A 27,394-nucleotide genomic window follows, 5' to 3' on the forward strand; every position below is an offset into this window, starting at 1 on the left:
CAGCTATTTTAAGTCTATGAAATAAAAAGGCATTTCTAAAGAGTAAATACTACATCAGGGATAAGTTAATAGGAAAAGGGAGTCTAAAAGGCTCTGAAGAAAGACCTAATCGTGTCTAAGCTTATGTATGAGTCTGATGAATATTCCCAGGCAATAATACCACAACAGATTGAATTCTGATTATAGCAGAACACGTTGTTTTAGGGAAATAAAATGAATTCCAAAGTCATTGGATGGAGTGACATTTCAGGGGAGCAGAAGTGTTTTGTGGGTCATCCTGAAAGCCTTCCCTGAAAGTATTGATGTCTTCTAGTTTCTGTATGTTATCAACTGACAGTAAGTCACTGTTTTGCATATTAACACAGAACAAAAAATTTCTATGGAAAAAAAATGTCAGTTACCCTATTCATAGATACTATGTGGCTAAAAATGTGTGTTTATTATTTATATATTTTACTTTTAAATTGACTATAGGGGCATATTTTAGAAATAATCAGAACAGGTGTTTCAAAATATAATATGACAAAAAGTGCAGTTCTGTAAGGCAGAAGACATGAATTCTAATTCGGATACTGCCACTAACCTATTGAAACTGGACCTCGGTTTCATCATTCTTAAAACAACCTCTGAGACAAACTCTTTCCGGTCTGACACTTAACCAGTTTCCTTCACTGTTTCAACTATGCTTTTTAATTCTACTAAGACTGTTGTGAAGAAATTTAATTCACATACACTGCATTATTTCCTTCATCTAGATTAAAGAAAAATGGAGCCATATATTAACAATGAATCCTATTTCCGTACCTAGTACCCGAATCGTTTAAAAGAAATTATGGGGATTCCAAATGTGATAAAGGACGCACACTACACGTATAAAGCCTTCCATGTACGGAAAGGAACTTTATTTTTTATTTTATTTTTTTAGAGAGAGAGAGAGAGCATGCACGCACGACTGGTGGGGAGCGACAGAGGGAGAGAGAGAGAATCCCAAGCAGGCTCCACCTTGAGCCCACCCAGGGCTCAATCTCACCACCCTGAGATCATGACCTGAGCTGAAATCAAGAGTTGGCTGCTGAACCAACCTAGCCACGCAGGGGCCCCTAGAGAAGAACTGAAACAATTTTATATACATATATTCTACAAGTTATACAAGCTATAAAATGACTGAAGAGGAAATATTCTTTTTATTGGGAGGAAAGATAGTGAATCATGTCACTTTGACACTTGTAAGGATAGGTAGAGAATGACTGAAATAACATATCAGATGGATGGGACATGTGACACATCCAGATTCAGATTCCATGGGGACTTGGGTGGTGGAAGCCAGTTATTATTTTATTTATGGTCATAGTAACCAGAGTGGCAGAAACTAACAGTGTACAATGAAGGCTCAAGAGAATTTATATAACTTAAAAATAATTGCCGCTTTATATGGGACTTGCAGCTTAAAATCAATCATCTGCAGCCAAAAAAAAAAAAAAAAAGTGTGTTACTGATCCAACCGTAGAGAGCAGGACTATTTATTGCAGGTAAGGGATCGGCTTATAATATGGACAACTGCCGGTTAAGACTAACCTTACACAGGGTAGGTGACCATCTACAGTGTATAATTTGAGGGCCCACAAGATTCTTTCCCCCCAAAATAATTTTTTCACTTACCTGCCCTGCAAGAGGAGTAGCTTCCAGAAGGACATTGATAAGGTGTACATGAGTACCACTGGAGATTTGAGGAGGCTATTATTTACCACCAATAATATCTTGACTGCCAGTCCAGTGGCACTTCTTGATCCTTAGGTTGCCTTATTTCTCAGCACCATGGCACAGTTTACCATTCTGTCCTTTGTGTTACATTCTCTTTCTTTCACAATAATATGAGCAACTAGCATGCCTCCTTCTTCTCTGGGCCCTTTCAGTCTCCTTTGTAGGCTCCACTTCTTGCTTAAGTGTTGTTGATCCTTAAGGTGCTGTCCTAGGCCATTCATGCCAGCCTCTCTCTGGACACTCTCTCCTATGGCAATCTCGTAACATAAATAGTACTAGCGATCAACTGTGTAAAGGCCACTGTCAACTATTTCAGCACCTTTGTACAGACTAGAAAAAGATATTCCTGCCTTGCTTACCTCTGCCAGAAAGCTGTTATAACGTATATACAAATCTACAACAGCTATGATACCAATGGTGTCAACTTGAATGTGGCACCTTTGTGTCATGCACAACTCATAACAATATGTGGGTATGATTCCCATATATACAACTCTAGCTTCAGACATAACAATAGCTAACACTTATTTAGGACTTACTGTGTGAAATGCTCTGTTCTAAACATTTAACCTATGGTAGCTCATTTAATCTTCTTGAAAACCGTATGAGATTGGTGCTATGGTTAACCGCATTGTACAGATGAGAATACTGAGGTACAGGAAGGTTAAGTAATTTGTCTAAAGTAATGGAGCTTGCAAGTAGTGGAGTCAATATTTGAGCCCAGGCTATCTGCATACAGAGCCCAAATGTATAACCATCTTACAACACTGTTTACTAAAGAACTACTTTTTTTTTGAGTGACGAGTTCTTGTTCATCTCTTGGGTAGCTCAGACTCAACATGTACAAAACTCAGCTTCTCACTTCTTACCCAGAACTGCTCTTTCTTCTGAATTCTCCAGACAATCGTCTTGCTTTATTTACCTTTTTCACCTTTGATTATCAATCTATCTCGTAAAATTTCTCTATCTCCATCCCCTGTTCTAGCTTCCTATTGATACTCATGAATCAGAAGGCTAGGAAGGAAGCTTTGCACTAAAATTTAAGCCCCGTGACCTAGAGAATTTGTCTTTTTATGGCTATATCCTCCATGCCAAGAAGAGTTTTTGGCACACAATAAAATATTTAATAAATATTTTTGGAATAACTGGATGCAGATCTGAGTTTGCCTTTTGCTTATTTTACTTGCCTTTCAGATGACTTCTCCAAGTCTCAGCCAGACACGTGCCCTGTGGTACATCAGAGCTCAGCTCTAGCTCCTATTACAACCAGTCAGACTCCCCTATGAGAGCCTGGGGCCCTCTAATCTCTTCCATTCACCGTTTAACCCCCCCAACCCAGCGTAGTGCCTGGCACAGGGTCAATATGTATTTGTTGAATTAATAAATAAATGGATGCATGAATGCCTGCTTATTTCCTCCATCTCTCTGGCTCAAAGAGTCTCATTGCTCACATGAATCATAGCAGAAGCTTTCTAACTGGATGGACCCTTCCTAGAATTGCCCACCTTCCAGATGGTTTTCTGTACTTCAGCCAAAATGAGCTTTCCAAAAGCAAACTTGATAATGTGTCTGCCCTATTTAAAACTCTTAAGTGGTTCCCTAATGCTTCAGATAAAGCCTAAAATCCTTGATGTATCTTATAAAGCTGCTTTTAACCTGGGCCCTGCACACTTCTTTCACCTAATCTACTTTCAAGTCCTATTTACACTCCATTCTCCAGCCATGCCAAAGGTTTCCTATTACTGTGAGCAAGTCATGCCTTCTCTTCACTCAGAGCTTTCCTAATAGCTTTGGCCCGGAACACCCACTTCCAACCACCCTTTCTCTTGGATAAGACATTTCTCCCTCCAAGAAGCCGTCCCTGACCCTCAAGTCTGGATGAGGTATGCATCCTATATGCTTCCTTTGCTGCAGAAATCCTTAGCACGCAGTCTTTTAAATGTCTATGTATTTCCCCATTGTCTCCTCTTGACTATAAGATCTATGGAGACAACTATTGCATCCGTCTAACTTACCACTGACTTCCGACTTCCACAGAAGCTTCTACAGTGCCTGGCACATGGTAGATCCTCAGAATATTGGTTGGATATTATATTGGTTGGATAAATAACTTCTCCCCATCAGTTCAGAATAGTTTATCGAATTAATTCATTGTCCTGTTGGATGGCACAAGAACCCGGACCTGAAAGAAGGAAATAAGGGACAAATAAGTTTCAGGAGGAGGAAAGGGTCAAGCATTTGTTTAAAAGCAAAAAGTTCTGGATTAAAAGTAGTCAATCAGGCACAAACGGAGAGGCCAAGCTCAGGGGTCCAATGGCCATGGGATATGGCTCCTGTAACCATAGCAGTGCAGACTGGAAGTTGCTGTTGACTTCAAATTAAGCCTCCCAGTAAGAAATGAGAGACTTTGAGGTCAGACTTAGGTGTCAGTTCTAGGAGGAAGTCCAACAAAGAGGTGAAAGAGGTGGAAGAAAGATGAAAGAAAGGACAGCAATAGTTAATAATAGATAATTGTTGAAGAATAAATGGATGGATGGATGAATGAGTGCAGATTTCGTGAAGCGATCTGGATAATGCACTCAGCTTCTGGGAGGCCCACAAGACAGTAACAAAATCTTTTGTTGGAAAAGCCGACTGGACAGTAAAAAAGTCATGGGAAGTAATATAGTACAGTGTGAACTTGCTTTCTTGCATCCTCTCTCCAAATATAACATATAATGTCAAATGATTTCGAGCTATTATCTCACTAAAACTTCTGTGGAGTAGGCACTACTATTCATTCCATTTTGCAGATGAGAAAAGTGAGACTCTGAAGAGAAAAAGAAGTAAATAACTTGCTAGTGATGGACAGTGTTAGGATCCAAAGCTCAGGCTCTTACTCTCCAGCTCTCTTGCCTTGTATCAGAATAAACACCATATATTGGTGCTTACTCTCTACCAGGTTAATGCATTAATTATCTCATGTAGACCTCCCGACAACTCTAAGAGGTAGTAGCTGAGATATAGAAAAGTACTTGCCTTGTGCCAATCAGATAATAAGAGTTGGAGCTGGATTTTAAGTCGTCTGCTTGTCTCCAAAGCCCAAATGCTTATGCTCTACATTGTTACCCCTCTTCCAAAAAATTAATCTTTGCCAGGAGAGCTGTCTTCAGTTAGGGCTGCATGATTAACAAGGGTGAATTGAAATAGAGTTTCTCAGTTCTGAGCTAGAAGGGAGAGGCTTGAATCCTTCCTTCAGCCCTGGGCATAACTGATACTAGTAGGGGGTAGTCAAGTTGGGTGGAATGGTAGATGGACTAGGGGGAGAGGTCTATGAAGGGAAGGGGAGTGCCAGGCAATCTGGACAGAGCTTTCGTAAAGGGTCAAATGGCTCCAGGCCTGCAGACTTGATGGCTAGATCTGAAGGCAAGAATGAGTGACTGCTAATAGAAATAATAAAGGGAAAAGGAAGGATGTGGAGAAAGCAGTATAAAGTCGTCTTAACCAGCTAAAGTTTGATTACCAAAAGCTCTGGCTATAAACCAGGACACGTATTTGCATTTTTATATGTTTCTCTTTCTGTGAACTTTATATCCTATAACTTCATTCACTTTTCTGCAATGTTGTGACGAAAGAATTTTCACTGCTATAATCATTTAATATAGTGCATTTCTTTTAGGTTATATGGACACAGTCATATACCAAAAAATTCAGATAAAGAGACTAGGGAATGCTCTTTTTTTTTTCTAACTCCAAGAAAATATCCACGATGATTTACAAGAGACCAGCAGTGTGGTGGTGGTGATAGGTTTTTTTCTCTCCCTGAGCTTGCCTTAATTTTTTTCTCTAATGTTTGTAGTGCAATTGGATTATATTAAAAATAATAATGACTGTTAATGAGAAGATTTAAATTAGGCTGCAAATATTTTTCCTTTCTAATATGCTAATTGCCAAAAAAGAAAGTCTATGTGGAAACTCACGGGGACAACCTGCCAAATACGGAAGAGGTGTCTTGATGCAAAAGTACCAAGAGGCATCTATTTTCCTTGTTTGTTTGTCTGTCTGTCTGTCTGTTTCAGAAGTTCACTCTGTAGGGGAAAAAAGTCAACAGATGATATTCGTGAAGAGTTTGGCAATACAGCGTGACGGCGAGAGAGATACATTCAGAGTCACGAATCTGGAGTTGGGGTGTAGGTATGCTACTAATTAGCCATGTAACTTTGGGCAAATCTCCTCCTTTCTGTAGGCCTTTTTTTTTCTTTTTTTGGTCTCATCTGTAAGAATACAGTTTGGGGATAGGGCCTTGCTAAGACCCTTTCAGTTCTGAGATACAGTGATGCTAAGCTAATGAGTCTAACAGCTCTAATACATTAAATGTTGGAGTATTGAAATCCTAATTGCAAGTCTAGCTACACCATAGTAGTAGTTACGGTTGTAAATCATATCACAGGAATTCCCAACTGGTGACCATTCATCTCCCTCCTTTGATCCCTAGTTTTTAGCTGTTTCAAAACAAGGAAGAATGCTAGAATGGAAATAGAAGCCAAATTCCCCATGGCACCCTGAGAGTAGTCCTGTAGCACCTGCTTCTCTATTCTGTTCATTAAAATAAAAAAAAATAAATAAAATCTCCCATGTCCATCTGGCACCATTCAAAGGTTGCCAACCTGGCATCATTCACGGGGACTAAATTCACTGACTCTTATCTAAAACAAATTTTGTACTTTCGTTCATAAGCTCAGCATGAATGGAATCAGCAGATTTTGCTGTAACTAGTTTTATTCCAGTAAGCAAACCACAAATTCCACACAACTAATTTTGCCCCATGCTCTTCAAAACAGATTACAGAAATGGCAATTTAATTTTGGAGGAAAAATAGGACAATCCTATCAGTGATTAGAGTTGTGTGTGTGTGTGTGTGTGTGTGTGTGTGTTTTAATGAGTAGTAATTTGAGATCTAATGTCATAATAAATGCCTCTGTTAGAACGCAAGATAAGTAAACCTTCAAAAACAAAACTGGAAATTATTATTCAGTTGGATGCACATAGATGTACATTATAAACTACTGAATCTATAAAATAAGAGCCAATTAATTTTTTTAAATAAAAAGTGACTGTGGCTGTATACACAATCTCAGGAACCTTCATAATTATAAAGGCAATAAAGAAACAGGAGAAACTGCATACTCATTCCAATAAAAATTGTACCCTGAGTGTATATAAGCAACCTAATGAACTTGTGAAATGTTTCTGTAACTATTACCACATGAAAATTAAAATTTCTGTTTATTTTTAAAACATTGTCAAATATTCATTTGGGCTCTTTTTTTATAATATTTTTCTGAAAAGTAAAAATTAAAAAACCACTAAAGCTTTTGATGCTTTTAATTTGTGCAAAATTCTCTAGTGTGTCTCTTACGTAAGTTGAAGTTGAGATGTCCTATATAAATTTTATTACCATCAAATGGGAAAAGGTCATCTTTTCTTGAAAATATCATAATATCGATGATCTAGAAAAACAGATTAGGATACCTCAGAAGGCTTTTCTCTAGAGAGTCCTAAGTAGCTCTTTTTCCAAGGACGTTATGTCCATGGTGATGTCCAATCCTGAGTAGAATCAAGACTTTGGTGTGAAAGAAGGTATGGTATCCTTTGCCCAGAGCTCCACGGCAGACATTGTTTCTTGCTTGGCACTTAAGAAAGTTTTTTTCTCAGCAGTAATACCTTGGGGAGACAGAAGACAGAAAAAAACACTGAAATATGGGCAAATTACATAAGAATGACATGGAAGAGACAGCCTTTAGTCCCCTCCCCATCTACACACAGTGGTTCATCAAACTCTAGAGTTCATCCCCATCTTCTCAAGGCAACTACTTTCCAAGAGTAAGTTGGAGGGCAAAGTGGTGGAGGAGTCATGGGGTAAACTTGATTCACAGTTACGAATTGTTAGCATTACAATAAGAGAATTTAGAGCCAAATGAAACTTGTTTAAATGAACATTACCATATGTCTCCCTAAATAGAAAGAGAATAATACCTACCATTTATTATGCACTATGTGCCAGGCACTGTAAGTACAGTACACACACTATTTCTCTTAAAACTCCCAACCACTCTGCAAAGTAAATGGTGTGATCTCTTTTTTAAAGATAAGGAAATTGAGGCTGACAGAGATTAGGCAATTTACTCAAGATCACCAGGGATAAATGATAGATCTGGAATTCAAATTTACGTTTATCTAATTCAAAAGCGCATGCTCTATTCACCAATAGCAAAATGTGTTATCAAGCCTATGGCTCAAGATTATAAAAAAAATTAAATGTTAAATGTTACAAACCAAACAAATTCATTCACAGGTCCTCTAGTTCCATCTGTCAACTCAACTAGACAGCAAGAAGAAAGTTAGGAACAGAAGGATTAGAAGAGAGGAGGGGAACTAATTTTAAATGGGGGAAAACCTACACTAACAATTCCTAGGCATAACCTTGGGGAAAAAATGTGTCGAATTAATATGCTAAAGCATTAGATACAGTGGCTATTGCTGTATTAAAAAAAAAAGTAGAACAGAATGTTTGGCATGAATCTCTTTTTGTGTTCCCGAATGACAGCATTTTATGCATTGTTGCCTTTTTGAGGTTACAGAACAGAGAAGACCAGGATTTAACCTCCTGGTTTTGTATTTGCATTTCTCAGAATTACGTTAGTGTGGCTTGCTGTAGACAGGATAAAGGCAAAAAAAATGCCTACACTGAAAATCCTCTGGGAAACAATAAAGAGTATTCAGAGTAAATCTACAAAATTTATCAGAGACATACACGCTAAAAAGATGCTTTTGGCAGCTTTGCCCAGCTTTATTCACCAACATACAGAGTTAAAAAAACAGGCCTGTTTTCTCATTTACCCTCACAATGGTCCTTTGAATTAGGAAATACCTCACAGTAAGAAAGACTAAAGCATACTGCTTATTAAAAAAATTGAACTGCATGTATTAGATTCCCTAGTGTTTTTGTTTTCCTTTTGTTTTGATTTTGGTTTGGTTTTGGTTTAGAAAATTATTATATCATCTCAAAAAGATGAGGTTTCTATACTAAGATTTCTATGTTTAAATATCTCCAGATATTTGGGTAAATAATTAAATACACAGCTATTTATCTGGTTATAATTATTCAATAGTCATTTTAAAAATTAGTCACTCAATACTATTTATTTTACATCTATTAAATGCAGGCAACATGGAAGATTGAAAGATTAATAAGATTGCATACCTGCCCTAAAGAAGCTTAAAATCTATTAATATAGAAAAGGTGAATGCATACATTATAATAATGAAGTAGTTACCATAATGCTTGTGGAATGTCATAAGAGGCAAAAAGATCGCTACCAGCTAGGTGATAAAGAATGGCTTGATGGAGAGGCAGCCTCTCAGTTGGGTCTTGAAAGGTAGAAATTATTTGATAGAGACAAGATGAAGAGCGAAACATAGCAGCACTCAGAAGCATGAAATATTAGAGGAGGCATGAAGTTGAGGTATTTTAAAGCCTATTTGGGAAACATCATATATTCTACTTGAACTATAACCCAAGATATAAACAGAAAATATTCCCAGGTAAGTAAAGTTGGGTGGACATTTGGAGGCTTGCATCAACTGACTGCATAGACAATTATGAGGAATACAAAGAGTGAAATTATTTGTAGAAGGAATGCAATGAGTTCCATTTTTATTTATTTTTTAATGAGTTCCATTTTTAGATACTGGGGGCGCTAAGTCATATAGGCTGAACCCCAACAAAGTGGAAGGCAAGATGATTTACCTGAGGTGAATTTGATTCGAGAGAATAGGAGAATTGCTATGAAAATGCCATAAGGCTATGCAATAGTGAGGGTCCAGCTGAAATTAGATAGCATGAATGATGTTGGACTCAACAGCACGATTGTGTCACTTTGTCCAACAAAATTGGAACAAAGAAAGGGGCAATTTGAGTAACCTACGGTCAATAATGAATCTATAAGACAGTCAAGACTACCAAGAATCTTAGGATGCCACAGGAGATACTGAAGACACACACTAAAAGGTCCGCCTGCTTAAGAAGGCAAGTGGATACACAGGATCAGTGGCCTGGCAGAAGTGTGAGAAGTCCAGGACTTGGGGATCACAAAAGGGAAGAACAGAAAAAGCAGGCATGGGAAGAGAAAAAAATGGTTGTTAATAGTCGGAGGAAGGATCAGAGACAAGATATTGGTCACAGAACATTATTTCATGGTGATGGATATCAAAGTATGTTTATGCCAATAGTTAGGATAAAAATGCCAGTTTTTATTTAAAAGTTTAAAAAACAGAAGAAATAGTCAAAGAAGATGGAAGGATTTTTTTTTTCAATCATAGTGAAAGAAACTAGTAGAGGATGAGGAGGGGAGTCAATAGAGCAGACGGGCATGGGAAGAGCTGAACTGAAATAACTATATATTCCATAAGAGGCAGAGTGTGGAGGAGGCACTGAGTGTCACAGAGATGAAGGAAGTCAGAAGACCCAAGCAAAGAGCAGCAATGTAGGTAAAATTTTCTTAATGAAGGGGTTTGCAGACTCAACCAGTCCCAATGCACCAAACAAAATGTGAGTGTATCAGTTTGCTAGGGCTGATGTAACAAAGTACCACACACTGGATGGCTTAGCCCACAGAAATTTATTGGCTCACTGTTTTGGAAGCTAGAAGGTCGAGATCAAGGTTTATGCAAGGCAGGTCCCTTCTGAGGGCTGTGAGGGGGGATCTGTTCCATGCTTCTCACCTAGCTTCTGGTGGTTTGCTGGCCATCTTCAGCAGACCTTGGCCTGAAATGTCACCTTCATCTCTGCTTTTGTCTTCATATGGTGTTCACTGTGTGTGTGTGTGTGTGTGTCCAAATTTTCCCATTTTATAAAGACGTCATCTTATTGGATTAAGGGCTTACTCTACTACTCCAGCATCACCTCATCCTTACTCTTTACATCTATAATGACTCTATTTCCAAATAAATTCATATTCTGAGATACTGGGGGATTAGGAATTCAACATATGAATTCTGAGGGAATAGAGTTCAACCCATAATGGTGGACTTAGCAAAATGTTGGTGGAACCAGAGCTGTGAGATCCAGTCTCCCTAGGGGCTAAGCTTGGTCTTGATGTCTTCTCACAGTGTCCAGCAGTGGGGAGAAAGGAGGTAAAGACAATGTTTGGCCTCATGCAGACAAAGACTCTGGATAATGACTGCCCTATTTGCTTTTTGTCTGGATGCTTAGACATTCATATATTCATAAATACAACCTCTGTGCATATAACTGTCTGCTGAAATGACTGTATACAAGTCATTCAAGTGCAAGTTTAGAAGTGGGAATAATGCAAAGGATGGCAAATTTGTGATACGATAATCCACAAGACAAGCATTACCATTCTATCTTGAATTCCCATCGTGTTCTCTGCAAAGCTGGAAGGAGTTCAGCCTCAGGCCACAAGACAATCAATATAAGGTTGATGAACCACAATTAAAACATGTCAAGATCTAAAAGTTATTGAAGACAAATGGTCCTTCACTGAAGATGTTTCTCAGAAATAGAATAAATGATAGTCCTGGGAGACCAGAAATCAGTTCTAGAAAGGTCTTATCCTAATAATCCTTCAGGAAAAGCTGACAACATTCAAAATGCCAAGGTTTTTAGCAACCCAGAAGAATATTCACTTTTAATGCCTTTGGTTTTCCAAGGAATCCCTCAAAAGGATCTAAGAATTTAATGATAAGAAAACTTGCCCTATAGTTTCCAAATAATAATAATAAAAAGACTAAAGTGAAAATTTTATATAAAATGTCATGACGTATGAAACTTGAAAGTACACATGGAGGATTTTACTTTGTTTTTTTTTTAATTTTCATGTTTTAAGTGATTCCTGATTTTGTGACCTGTGTGATAATTAGAAAGGTGCCCATTAAATACATTTGTAATTAAGCATTCAAAGAAAGAGATTAAGTCAAAACAAAATGAGCCTAAAATATTCTACTTCTCACTTCTCACCTGGCTGACACCTATTCATCTTTAGGTCTGGGCTGACTTCCCACTACAAGCCTGGCCCTCAATTTAGGTAAGGTTTCTTGAAATTTTCCTTCAAAATATTAGAGTTCCAACTTGCATTTGTGTTTATGAAATTGTTTAATTCCTGCCTCTCCACAGTAGATTCTAAACTTCACCAGAGCGAGGATGAAGTCTTGCTCACCAGTGTATCCACAGTCCAAATAGGTATTCCACAAATATTTGCTGAATAAATGAATGAATAAAGATTTTAAGGTAGAAGAACCAAACCGTAAACAGTATTTACTGCAAGCTGCTTAGCTAGTTCAGGTAACAAAGAGAAGATAATAGCACACCCTTTTTATAGAAGATAATAGCCTACCTATTTTATAATATTTTTAATAAATCTACTTTTTTTCTACATCTCTCATCATTTCCAGCCCCTCTGTTCCCCCAGAGAGTGGAGGAGTCCATACTAGGGCTATAAGGGAGAAAGACCCTTTGGCACCATCACCACTCCCTCACTAGGAACCAAGGATCCCACTCAAAAGGTCAATTGCAGATTTTCACACAACCTCAAAATATTGCAATCCCCATTAGAGGACCGAAACAGGAGAGTAAATCTCTTTTCCCAAATCTTAGTAGTTACGTGTTTAAAGACAGATAGGCTGCCCACTGCATCTAAAAAGAACGCAGAGAAAATGTTCATCAACATCTAAAAGAAGAGAAAACGATGCTTTGCTCCACTACTTAGAAATATAAACTAGAAAAATAATCTCTTAATAGATTCACGTAATTCTTGTCTGGATAGATTTTTGACTAATAAAATGCCTTTCTCTGTAATTGAAATGAATCATTTTTTTTCCTATGGAAACATTTTATACTTCAAATTGGATACACAGTGAATTTCAAAAATTAATTTCCCCTAAAGAGAGAGATTTAACATTTATACACACACACACACACACACACACACACACACACACACACATGCTTTTTTGTATGTGTGCGATGCAATTTTGAAACTTAGGAAAACATTTTTATGTATCAGGGTTCTGTAATTTCACTCTACACACCAGGAATCACTTTCCCACCTGTGAGGAGAAAAGCAAATATTTAAGGGAAATATCTAGTCTAGAGTGAGCAGTCCATATGCTCTGCAGACATATAGGACCTTTGCAACCCAAGTACACTAATCTCTGGTGATGGAAGGGTGGGGAGGGAGCAGAAGTATGGATCTCATATGTAAAATAGAACAGCATTAACCCAAGGCTGATAGCAATATTTTCACTCGAATAATGAACAAGTTAGTTGTAATTATAAATGAGTCCTATTTGATAAAGTGCTTGCAAGATTCTCTGACATTTTAAAATATCATTTATAACGTATACTTTATTTAATTGTCAAAAAGCTTTAGGATAAATTATAATAAAAGTAGACCATAGGTATATAGGTCTTTAAATTTGAAATAAGAGAGACTGAATCATGGAAAAGAAAGATATTTGCAGAACAGTGGTTGAAAAATAAGATAATTACCATTAAAAATTGAGTACCGAATTTGACTCTGAGCATCCCTTTGGCAATGCAAAAATGGGAACTCAATTTGTTGTCTAGCTTTCCTTGATTAAAAATCTCATGTCAATTGCACTAGAGGAAAAAAGTCTTTTTTATCCTAAGTTCTAGGAAAAATTTTCTACATGCCTTCTTATATAAAAGAGATTTTGAATAATAACATAATGGACTCTTCCAAAGCATTTGAAAAATGTAAAAATGTTTCTCATTGACTATTTTTTATTTTGCCCCTTATATAATCTGGATATGAGACCGCAATTCACTGAAGACATTACTAAGGGTAGCTCTAAGCTAAGGCAGTCCAAATATTCTTGAGGGATCTAAGGGCTAGAACTGAAAGACCGTAGAAAACTGTCATTCAAACTATTTCAGACCACAGATAACTCTGTTCCAACTATACCTAACTCAGAAGCCAGACACAGAAGACAGATCGAAGTTTAGCTGCTTCAGTTGAAGAAGGGAACAGGGGAGGCCTGGGACCGTCCTTTCAGTTACCCCTTGTACCTCATTCCCCTGCCCTGTCTGGCTGGCTGCAAGGATTGGGTAAACCTCCCCAGAGCGCTTTTCAAAAACCATTGCTCTAGAAGAAATGTTCAGTTAACTGGTCTTTTGACTACCTCTCCAATAAAGCTCATATCCACTAGCCTTTGACAGGTTCTAAATAGCAGTTCGTTTAAGCTTCAACTCTGTGGCAAGATTCCAGAGTGTAGACGCATTGTGTTGTTGCAAAAGACAATCACGTGCACGATACACAGAATAGGGGAGCAGGGTGACCCATGGGAAATAGTTACCGACTGGCTGCCAAACACAAGTGTGTTTCCACAGGGCCCCGCAGTAGAACAAAACAAAGCAGAATCAAAGTAGTCCATGATCGGTCTCAAGAGTTTGTGAAGGGGTTAAAAAAATGTACTTAAAACAATATGCCTTCTTTTCTCTAAATTTATAAGAATTTTCTAATTATTGCTGAAAATTTAGAAAACTAAGAGAACACAAAGAAAAAATTAAAATGCTATATAATCGTATTTCTTAGAGAAAACCAATGATAACATTTTATTATAATTCCTTTTTATCTTTTTTGTATGCATTAATAAATACTTTGGGGGAAAAAGATATGATGCTGAATATACATCTTAAAATCTGTTATTTTTATATAATGTATCATCAATATTTTCCCATAGTATTATTTTTCATAGCCTCATGATAATTCTATGGTCAAAGCAATTTTGCCAGTCTCTGTATTATCAATTGCACTGCATTGCCATTCTTATAAATACATCTTTTCTTACATACATGACTATTTTTTTAGAAATGCAATTTTTTAATCAAAAGACAAGTCACATTTAAGCCTTTTTTTTTTTTTAACCCATAATCAGTTTGCCCTCAAAACAAGACAAACAAAACAGTTGCCCACTGGAGCTAGAATGGCTCCTCAGACTTCTCCTGAGTTAGGCTAAGATGACTAGGGATTTATACCTCCACACTGATCAGTCGCTGGGTGGGGACCACCCAAGGAAAGAATGTGTCTTTAGAGGAGGTTTTCCTCCTGGATCCCTGTAGGTAACACGGCCCCAGCAGCTGGATCAGTAATTGCTTCACTGAAGGGGAACCTGAGCCATGGGTCATGTCCACCATACTAACGGTACCAGTGCTGTACAAAGGTGCCCAGTTCCCCTCACTTTGATGGCACTTGTTATCGTTAGTTATTTCATACTTGTTGTTTGAAGGGTGAATAATGGTGTCTTGTTTCTTGGCAATTTGTATTTCTTTTTTCATAAGTTGCCTTTTCATGGTATTTGTCCAATTTTCTATGATGGTTCTTTTCTTTTTTTTTTTTTTTTAAGATTGTATTTATTTATTTATTTGAGAGAGAGAACCAGAGAGCACAAGCAGGGGGAGTGGCAGAGGGAGAGGGAGAAACTGACTCCCTGCGGAGCAGGGAGCCCGCTGCTGGGCTCCATCCCAGGACCCTAACATCATGACCTGAGCGAAAGCAGACGCTTAATGGACTGAGCCACCCAGGCACCCCAATGAGGATTGTTTTCTAAGGGAAAGGTTGATTTGGGTTTTTTTTTAATCCCTTTACATACTACCAATACTAAACCTCCCATAAATAATGCAACTTTTCTTTCTCAGTATATTTGTGTTCAATTTTTTATGGTATTTGTAGCAGAAGCTTTTAGTTTATATAGTCAAATATTTAAATCTTTCTCTTTATGATTTCCCATGTGGTAATCATGCTTAGAAAGGTCTTCTCCACCCTAAGATTATGTAAGTATTGCTCTGTATATTTATTAGTAATTATATATGTACATATATATGTGTGTGTATAAATATGTAATGTTTAATTTACCTGGAAATTCTTGATATTATATTTTCCCAAATAGTCAACTGCTGCAACATCATTTCTTAAATTATCTAACTTTTTTGATGTTTAGAAAGGCCATCTTCATCATGTTCTAAATTTTTATTATACTAATATCCAATGAATCTTTAATCCATTTTCAGGGCCCTCATTGGAAAATGATTCATAAAAAGTGTTCTCCAATGTATCATGCTGCATAGGATAGTGCTGTGTATAAACATTTTAGCCAAAGCTTCCTACCCTTTCTAAAGAAAGAATAATTTGATATAAAGGAATTAAATTAAATATTATTAGGAATATAATTTCCAATTTTGAATGATGATTTTTAATCCTATCCAGCGAATGCTTTACCTATAGAATGCTAATATTATTTGGAATCCTTATATACCACTTAGGGCATTTCGTTTAAATAGCTGAGATGATTCTTTCTCTATTACTCTAACCCCATGAGATTAAATCCTATTAAAAGTAATTCACATTAGCATCATTAAGAAGATAATCCTATTTGGCCTACATACAGTTTCTTTCTTTCTTTCTTTCTTTCTTTCTTTCTTTCTTTCTTTCTTTCTGTCTTTCTTTCTTTCTTACAGTGCAACTTAGCTATATGTTTCTTTTCACTAAAAGAGAGAAAAACGGAAAGATAAAGGAACTAATCTAGAAAACAGTCTCTTTGCTCTTTCTGCCTTTACATCCAAGCATTCAGAAGCATGGTTTACATTGCAGCTCATCTCTACACAATAAATTGATAATAAAATAGAAACTAGACATGATGTAATAAAACAATTTAGCTACTGAAACTTTAACCTGTGAAGAGCCCACCCTCTGTCTTAGATAAATAACGACACTCCGTCTTATACATTGGAACACTTCAATTGGAGGGAAGCAAATTAGTCTGGTTTGACTTCAGCCTTGGGTTGTCTGGAAAAGTCTGAGATGTGTCCCCTATCTCTCTAATGGTTCATGGTTCCTCAGTGAAACAAGAAATTATTCTGACACACTCTGCTAAAATAGAAACTCTGTAGTTGGTTCAATATTAGTGCTCTTTCCCCAAACTTAATTCTATGATACATTTTTCAAAATTAAATTTAAAAAGTTGTTTCCGATATGCTTGCTTACTGCTTTTGTGTGTGTGTATGAAAATGTGCAGGATAATCATGTCCATATTTCCATGTGTATCACACCAGTTTCCCGACTACATTATCAACATGCCAAGAACACATAACTAAAATCATATGGCAAAATCTCCACAAAATATACTGTAGTCATCCAATTCGGGGCTGGGGATAAGGAAAAGAAAATTTGATCGATTAGTTTCAAATAAACAGAATTGTCTTTATTTGCATCATAGATACAAGGGTCATGCTGGCAAAGTTACAAGATGAGATTATCAGCTCTAAACCCAGGCTTCATCTCTCCCTGTTCTCCACCCCCCAGACTTCCTAAAAATCTGCCTCCACCACACACATCCTGTTTTCTCTACTTTCGTACCGACAGGAATAAGGCTTCTCTGACAAAAACTTACTCTTCTCTCTGCTCTCCGTGACGTCTCTGCACAGGACCTTGTTCCAACAATTCCTCTCTCCTCTTCCGCGCCCCTTCCTCTCCCTCGCCATGGGATCCCTGCTTTTACCAGATAATACTCATGCCCTTACTTCTTCCAGTTTATCACATATTATTTCTGTCCTTCAAGCTTCTAGAAAGAGTTGTCCGTAGTCTGATTTCATTTTCTCACCGACTTTTGCTTCAATTCACTAAAATCTTCTCTCTTCAGCACACACTGAAACTGTTCTTAATAAAGATCTAATTACTAAATCCAATATACTATTTCCAGCCCTTGTCTTTTCTGTTCCCTAATAATATTTAACACTGATAACTCCATACTTCCTAACATTTTCTCCAACTTGCCTACACGGCTCTCATCCCTGATTCTTTGGCCTCACTCACTATTCAGCTGCTTCCGATGGCTCCTTTACTTGCACCTGCCCGTTATACAGTAATATCACTGAGGTTTTGTACCAGGCACTATTGTCCTATGCACCTTCCCAGGAGGTCCCATCTATTCCATGATTTCAAGCAGCTATCCACTTAAGGATCACGAATCTTAATATTCAATCCAAATCTATCTATTTCTAAGCCTTGGCTCCACCCAAATGTCTCATTATTTCTTTTTTTTTTTTAATTTTTTTTTATTAATAATGATTTTTTATTATATTATGTTAGTCACCATACAGTACATCCCCGGTTTTCGATGTAAGGCTCGATGATTCATTAGCTGTGTATAACACCCAGTGCACCATGCAATACGTGCCCTCCTTCTACCCATCACCGGTCTATCCCAAATGTCTCATTATTTCTAAACATAACCACAAGAGAATAGATTACCTGCCCATTTGAGGCTACATGAAGATGTAGTAAACTTTGCAGTTTTAACTTCATAAGGCACAGGATTTGAAATATATGCATATAATTCATGTCATTTAACTCATAAGCTAATGTATATATTGCTATAAAGTGAAATAATACATAAAATTTAATAATTCAAAACAATTTCTTTCAGATACATGAGGTAGGAACTCTCATTTGCATATTTTTCCAATTGCTACTTTTGTCTTTCTTAAATTGGTAGGGTCACCTACCCCATCCTTAATAATAACACACTATGTCTTTAATGTGAGTATAAATGCTTGAATTAGTTAAAATGTCACCAAAAGACCAGATTCTGTCTTGTGGATAATAGGGCTTGAGATGACTTCATTATCTAAAAATAACAAAACACAGTAGAATTTGCTGCAACAAAAATTGATATACAATGTTCCACAAATATATCGTGCAGGAGTCTGATGTTGGTCATGCCTTCTTGGTATAAATGAAGGCTCCATGAGTAACTTCTAGGCAGCATTATTTAGGTCAAACAGAAAATGGTACTAGCAGGAAGATGCTGGAAGCATTCAAGTTAAAGAAATGCACATTTTGAATGTGGGCTTTATTCTCAGTGAATCAATTCAAAACATGCTTGCTTTGAAGATATAATTATTATGATTTTTCTACTAGAACCTCACTATACCATCTGCTGTCATATGCCAGCAAATTTTGATGGCTCTTCCTTCAAAATACATGCAGAGTGCATCTACTCCTCATCCCTTCCTACACCTTAGAACAAGCTACTGGAATCTTCCTCTGATCTGGACTATTGCAATAGTTTATTCATTATTTCCCTATTGGCAGCATTTCCACCCTTTCAAGATATTCTCAGATAGAGAATACTAGAAAATTCTTAGCTAGAGATACTTTAGCTGCTACATACAGAGAATCTTCAGAAAACATAAATAAAATCATATTACTCTTCTTGAATCCTCACTTAGAATAAAATCCAAAGACCTTATAACAGCCTATAAGACTCTACACAGTCTGCCCCCCTCCTCACCCCATCCCTTGCCACCTCCAGGCCTCAACCCCACCATTCTCTCCCTAGATCCTTGTGGTTCCTGCCTCATGGATTTCTTTGCTGTTCCTGCAGCACAGGGAAGACATGCTCTCCTAAGGGCCTTGGCTTTATCTAGAATGCTCCTTCCCCAGGTATAGCTAAATCTCTGTACATTCTACAACTTTCTGCAGACCAAGGTTCAAGTTCCAGCACAGTTCTGTGACTCTGTCATGGTTACTATTCTTTCTTCTATCCCAATCTCTTTTTCTGTAGACGTGGAAAAAATACTACATAGTCAGGCCGGCCATTGATCTTGCAGTTCTCTTTACCCAATAATCACTATGCCCAAATTTCTGTTTAGACCTACTTCATTTCCTTCAGGCCTCTGCTTATACTGTTTCCTTATCAGAAATCTTCTCTGAGCATCCCATATAAAATAGCCCACCCCACACACATCACCCCCTGGACTCCATCTCCTTCACCCGGCTCTATTTTTCTTTGGAGCCCTTTTCACCACCTGCCATATTATACATTTATATATTCATTTGCTCATGGTCTGTTTTCCCTCACTAAAACATGAGGTTTCTTTTTGATAAAGAGCTTTCTTTTTGATAAAGCATGTTTTGTTCATTCCTGTACCCCAGCATCTAGAATTCTGCCAGGCAAATACTCAGAGCTTAACAAATACATATTTGTTGAATAAATTAAAGAATGAATGAACATGCTTTTCACTTCTGGTGAATCCATTCTGAAAATTAATCAGAGAGATTATTTCTGGAATACAACACAGATTTCAAGATGACTCCAGTTTTGCCTCCATCACAGAGTGTATGTCTGGAGGGTAGTACTCTTTACTTCAGCATGATTCACACTATGTATGCTCACAAGATGAACTAGGGTTGTAGCAAAATAAACACCAACCTAGATAATTCTGGCCCTCAGAGAAATTACAGAGTGGTTCAGAAATATACATTTTAATCATCTACAATAATGAAATTATCTAAAGACCTTCTGAAACCTCTACTCCATCTGTCTATGTGAACAGTTCAAAACATTAAATTCAGACTGAAGGATATCTGATCTGATTATAAATGCCTGTTAAGTGTGTAGGATCTGCATTTATTGGCTTGAGGACTGAAATGATCATAGTTCCCATGCAAAGACCAGTTAAATTTCTCATCAACTAGTCAACTCATTGTTTTCCATGAAGAAGCCTTTAAAGCTTACATATCTTTAAGTAAGAGACTCATTTTAATGAACTCTTTTCCATAATTAAAATAGCCCTACCACACAAGTTTGCCACAAAGAGCCAAATGAAATTTAATCATCTCCAAGATTATTTGCAAAGTTTTGTGTTGTGGATATGTTGGGGATAAATTTTTATATGAGAAATATATCCTTCTTTGAATTAGAAGATAAAACTATTCCTCTGGAGATCATTTTCTTGGCTAAACCAATATGAATTCCCCAGCTGCTTTGTCTAGCAGCAAATCTATAAAGCTCAAATTAAATAGTGTAAAAAGGGCCAACTTTATTAGATTGTTGAAATAGATTACTACAAAAATAGATTTTCTGGGAAAATGCTAAAAATTCTTTAATATTGAGAACAGACACCTTGGAGATTAGCCACATTTGTTAACTAATGCACATTAAATTTTTGCTATGTTATTTTTTCTATTCAATGTAACTGTTCAAAATACTTACATTGCAAGATTCTGAAGGAGTAGCTTGGGGATTGGGGGTTTTACAATAGGCTTAGTCTGTAAAGAGAATATAGGAAAGAAAAATGATTCTCATAGTCATGTAAAACAGAGCAGATGACTAATAGTTGCAACTCTCTCTGTATTAATATATACAATATGTTTCCGAGCGCTATGTCGGTGTATAAAGTTGGATTTTACGATGTGAATCCATTGTCAAACAAATCACTTTCATGCTGAAGATGGTGTAGAGAAAATAAATCAAGTCCAAATCAAATCAAACTTTATTCCATTCTTTCCCTTCAGGAATATCAGAATTCATTTAACTATCCATTTGTCCTAATGAAATCTTCTATTGTACACATAATGCAGGTGAACAGAGCAGCATTCCCGATTTGATCTGCTCTCACAAACCAGAACAAACTAGACTGGTGGGGCGGAAAGCCCTGCAGGTTAAGTTACAGCACTGGCTCTTGGACCAACGCTCGCTTAAGTCTGTCTCCTTGTGCGCCCCATAAAGCAAGTAAACCAGACATCTTCTAGGGTCTCTTCCATCTTTAAGTTGGTATATTTTCCCCCTTAAAATAAACATCTCTAAAAGGGGGAGAGTTTGTTTTTCGACAATGAAGGCAACAATCAACGTTTTTCTAAAACAACAGAAGAGAATTTTAGATGCTGTTGCCCCAGCCTCGCTTCCAGAACTTCTGTCAAATTTTCCTTTATGAAATCTGATCATGCCAGGGCACCTGGGTGGCTCAGTCGGTTAAACGTCTGCCTTGGGCTCAGGTGATGAGTCCAGGGTCCTGGGATCAAGCCCCGCATCCGGCTCCCTGCTCAGCGAGGAGTCTGTTTCTCTGCTTTTTCCTCCCCTCCCTGTCCCTCCCCTGAGCATGCTTTCTCTCTCTCTCTCTCAATCTCTCAAACAAATAAATAAAATCCTTTTTTAAAAAGGAAATCTAATCATGCCATGTCTCTGGTTAAAAGCTTTTGCTTCTCCACTTGCTCAATGGCTGATTTGGACATCTTTAGACAGAGATCCATATAATTTGGTTCATTGAACTACTGCTGTGCTATTTCCAGCCATCCTTTTACATCCCCAGAAACAATATGCTGAAAAGGTCTATATGTCTGCACATACTGTTCCTCTACCTCCAGTGTCCTTATGCCTCTTTTCTGTTGTCAAATTCCTCTGGGGTGCCCTCCGCTGAGAACGCACAGCTAGCTATTTATTTCTATTTCTAGCACAGCCTTTACTACATGGTATTGCAACTTCTCTGTTAAAGTCTGTCTTATTCACTAAACTATTTCTTTTTTGGAGAAAAAGATCATGTCTTACTTATTTTTGTGTTGCCAGTTTCTAGCACCATGCTTGGCACATACTAAGTGTTCCATATATATTTGCTTTGTGTGAAACTGTAGATAGGTTTATGAAAAAAAAAAAAAAAAGTAGCTGTTATGAGCTAGTTCCAGCCCCAGTTCCTGTCTGATGTTACTCTAGTAACTTTAAGAGTCACAAAAACATGCCCAGTATACATAATATTCTTTTTCATAGCAAGTACAAGGGTCAAAGATATTCCTGAGGTGGGTTTATCAGTCAGAGAAAGATTAGCACGTCCTCCCTTGTGCATTTTTAAAAATAGAGCAAAGAGTAGGTATAGATAGAAATACATTTGGAAACACTTTTGTTTGTTCTCAGTGAATGAAACAACTCTACAGAGCATGCTCAGTAATGAGAAATATGGGAAGTTGGAGAGGTCAGTTTCCCCCCCAAAAAATCTGCTTCAGGACATCCTTTGTCACTTGCAAGTTTCTTTGAGCCTCACCATTTGCCTGCTGCTGGAGAGGTAAAAATGTTACAGACCATCTCTCCCCAGAGCTGATGAACTCAACTCAAGTAAGGACTGACCTGTGACTAGAAAAAAAGTGACTGTAAATCTGTGTGTTGAAATTTATTGACACAAACTGTTACTTGTTATAGTAGTAGGAACAGAATTAATCTGTTTTAAGAAAAATTCTCCCATAAGCCAAGACTCTTGCCCTGAAGTAGCTCTGCAGAGATCAAAATGGATTTATAAAGAGCCCAGAAATCAATCCATACATCCACAGTCAACTAATTTTCAACAAGGACGCCAAGAACACAAAAGGGGGAAAGGACAGTCCCTTCAATAAATGGGCTGGGAAAATTGGTTAACCACATGCAGAAGAATAAAATTAAACCCTATCTCACACCATATCCAAAAATTATTGCAAAACTTAACTTAAACATAAAACCTAAAACTGTAAATCTTCTAGAAGTAAAAATAGGGGGAAAGCGTCTTGACAGTAGTCTGGGCAATGATTTTTTGGATAGGACACCAAAAGCACAGGCAACAAAAGGACAAGTAGACACTACAAACTAAAAATCTTCTGTGGCTCTCAACCTTAGCTCTGTCTTCTTAGAAATCACCATGCCATGAGAGCCAAGTAGAGGAAGAAGAAAATGGGCCAGCCGAAGTGTAAAGAAAGCTGAAGCAGAGGTCCAAGAAAACCACTAGCTTGTGCACCCACGCAAGCCCCAGGAGCAGAAATACAGAAAGCTGGAGGTCCAGGACACAGGTAGAAATTGTTGGATGCATGCTATTCTACTCTCTAGTGTCTCAGTGCACCTGGAACATCTATCACCAAATGATCACCATAACCACCTCTGAGAGACCCAACTTTCTCGTACCCAAACAGTCCTTTATGGTCTTTGCCCTTGACCTGTGACATCCTGGGCTAATTCTGTTGTCAGCTGAGGCTAAATGTAACACGTGTACAATAAATCTGTTGTCCTAGCTGAACAAAAAGAAGCAGTCAACCAACAACCAACCAATCAATCAATAAAAATTTTTTCACAACAAAGCAAACAATCAGTAGAGTGAAAAGGCAACTTATGGACCCATACAACTCATTAGCAAAAACCCAAATAACCCAACTGAAAAATGGGCAAAGGGTCTGAATAGACATTTCTCCAAAAAAAGACATACAAATGGCCCACAGGTGTATGACAAAGGTGCTCACATTACTAATGTCATGGGAAGGCAAATAAAAACTACAATGAGATATCACTTGATAGGTGTTAGAATGGTTATTATCAGAAAGACAAAAGATAACAAGCCTTGGCAAGGATGAAGACAAAAGGTAACCCTTGTAGGCTGTTGGTGGGAATGTAAATTGGAACAGCCATTATGGAGAACAGTATGGAAGTTCCCCTAAAGTTAAAAATAGTAGTATTTACTTATGATCTAACAATCCTACCCAGGCAAAATTTCTGCACTCCCATGCTCACTTCAACATTATTAACCATAGTCAAGGTATGGAAACAACCTAAATGTCTGTCAATGCATGAATGGATTGAGAATGTAGTATATACATACAATAGAATATTACTCTGCCTTAAAAAGAAGGAAATCCCGCCATTTGCAACAACATGGATGAACCTAGAGGATATTATGCTAAGTGAAATAAGCCAGATGCAAATACTGCATGATCTCACTTACCTGTGGAATCTCAAACAGTCAGTATCATGGAAGTAGAGAGTAGAATGGTGGTTACCAGGGGCTAGGGGAAGGGGAAAATGGAAAGTGTTGGTGAAGGGATACAAAGTTTTAGTTACGCAAGATGAATAAATTCTGGAGATCAAATGCATGACAATGTAACTATAGTCAACAATGCTTTATGGTATACTTGAAATTTGCTAACAAGGTAGATTTTAAGTGTTCCCGCCATTAAAAAAGAAAGAAAGAAAATGGTAACTATCTGAATTATGGATGTGTTAATTATCTTTTTATTAGGGGGAGGAAGGGTAAAGTGAAAAGGAGAGAGAGAATCTTAAGCAGACTCCTCCCTGAGTGGGGAACCTACTGTGGGGCTGATCTAACGACCTTGAGATCACGACCTGAGCTGAAATCAAGAGTAGGCTGCTTAATCGACTAAGCCACTCAGGTTCCCCTGGGTGTGTTAATTATCTCGATTGTGATGATAATTTTGCAATATATATGGATATCAAATATTCAAATTATAACCTCGATATGTGCAATTTCAATTGTCAAATATAACTCAATAAAAATTGAAAGAGATTCTTGATCAAGGTTTCTTGGTCACTTCTTATGCAAAGACAGAAGAATTATGTACATTATAATAGGCAGCCTTTTAGTAGTCTTTCCAATATCTGACTCAATTCATCCTATCAAAAATAAAAACTAGCAAATATTTTCTTATGAAAAGCTCCTATATGAACTACATTTGTTATAATATAATGTCCATCTAATAACTTAAATTTATCAGGCACATACCATTGTAATAGGACTAAATTGCTTATCATGTAATAACTCAATTAATCATCATAACAATCCTCTGGGTATGTATTATTATTTCCATTTTTCTCTGTAAGATCGAGGCACAGAGAGACTACATAATTTTTCACTTTGCCTGACTAGTTAGGGTCAGAACTACATAACAAATCCAGAAAATCTGACCCCCGAATTGATATTTGCAATTATCCTGCCCCATTCTTGAACACTGGACTATGCTGTCTTCTACACAAGAACAATTTTTAAAAACAAATAATTTTAATTGATGATTTTTTTATGATAATAAAAATGAATCTTGATTTTTGTAGGATATTTTTGCAATCAAAAAATCATATCTTAAAAGAAAGCATATAGACCCCAAGAAGGTTGAAACAGTACGAATTGCAATGTTGTGGCAATAGAATTAACCGTGGAACCTCAGGACCCACAGAAAAAGAGTAGAGCTCACTGTCAGTTTGTGAGTGGCGCTCTATTCTGTCAGTGATACTCTTCTTGGTCAGAAAGCAGCCTCGGGGCGCCTGCGTGGCACAGCGGTTAAGCGTCTGCCTTCGGCTCAGGGCGTGATCCCGGTGTTATGGGATCGAGCCCCATGTCAGGCTCCTCCGCTCTGAGCCTGCTTCTTCCTCTCCCACTCCCCCTGCTTGTGTCCCCCCCCTCCCCTGGCTGGCTGTCTCTATCTCTGTCGAATAAATAAATAAAATCTAAAAAAAAAAAAGAAAGAAAGAAAGCAAGCAGCCTCTACCTCAGTACCATCTGGTATTTTATGCACAGGCCCAACTCCAACACCAAGAAATAGGCAACAGTGGTCAGAAACACCTCTTTATAGTTCTGTTCTCTGTTGTGATTCACAAGATAGTAAGTGCTTGACATAATGGAAGATATTTTTGTGCCAGCAAGGCATGTAATGACTTTTTCTGGTAGGTTTCTCAATTGCTTCATTTTAAGAGAAACATGGAAAAAATTAGAGTAGCCTCAGGAATGCTCAAAGCTTTTCCTGTATTTTTGGAGAAGATGCATCTTTGATTTTATATAATATATCTTGGATAAAACCAATATAAAAATTGGTAGTGCCATGATTAAGAAAAAGATATTAGAATTGTTCTAATTACATTTTTCTCTTTTCATTCTGATATATTGAGTATCAAAATCACACAGGAATTCCTAAACTTTTCCTATGAGTTCTTAATATATTGGTCTTACATGAAATATGAATCCACCCTAGAATGCTAGAAGGCTTCCATAAAGCACTAGAAAAGTAAATGAACAAAGCTATAAAATTCTAAAATATTTCACATTCACCACATGATTCACATCATAATATCTACTGTGTGTTCATAGTAACCTCAACAACTTAGGTAAGTATCTTGTGAAAAAAATATTACAGAAGATTTTTGTGTGTATCATATGTGTTTCAAAATACTAAAGTAGAAAAATATGTGCTTATACATTCATCCATCTAACAATATAATGTTGAAGGCAATAACAGCCAGTCTATTAACATCTAGCAAGTTGTAGTTGCAAAATAAATATTATGCACTGTAAGTAGATTTTTCAAAGTGACACTTTCATTATTCTTTATTATAAAGGTTAAAATGAGACAAAACAGAAATTGGCATGTGTGATACTTTTAAAAATCTGAAAAAGAGTAGAATTGATTGAGTAGATCTAATTGACATAAGGTAAAGCGTCTCTGTTTATGAACTAAATTAGATGAAATCTACATCTAAGTCTATTTAATGCATCCTATACTGGAAATGAAATAGTGGACATGGAGTGATAAATCATGTCAGTATTTCTAGCCCTTATTTTTAAAAACCAAAGTTCAAATAAACCCTTTGATCGGAATCAAAGTAGACTAAAAATCAAGTGTGATGGATTTCAGCCATTAGTCATGATTAGAGCTATTAGGATACTTAACAGGGGGAAATTTTCACATATCAAGAAAATAATCCCATATATTTTTGTTGGTATCTTTTGAATTATCTAAAATCAACTCAGTGAGCTTCATTGATTATGTTGTTTTATCAAAATAATTAATTTCAGAATGGGTCTTAACATCAGAGAGGCTGCCACTTAACTTTCTTTATCAACCTTACTACATGCATGATGGAGAATTTAATTCTAGATATATCCAAAAATAGTTGTATAGAAATAAGTATTTTTGTAAATTTCCACCTTCTTCTTTGGATGTTTCATAAACTGGTGCCAAAATATAACAGACTGAGCCTT

Source organism: Ursus maritimus, unplaced genomic scaffold (assembly GCF_017311325.1).
Source record: "Ursus maritimus isolate PB19 unplaced genomic scaffold, ASM1731132v1 scaffold_3, whole genome shotgun sequence".
Lineage (NCBI taxonomy): Eukaryota > Metazoa > Chordata > Mammalia > Carnivora > Ursidae > Ursus > Ursus maritimus.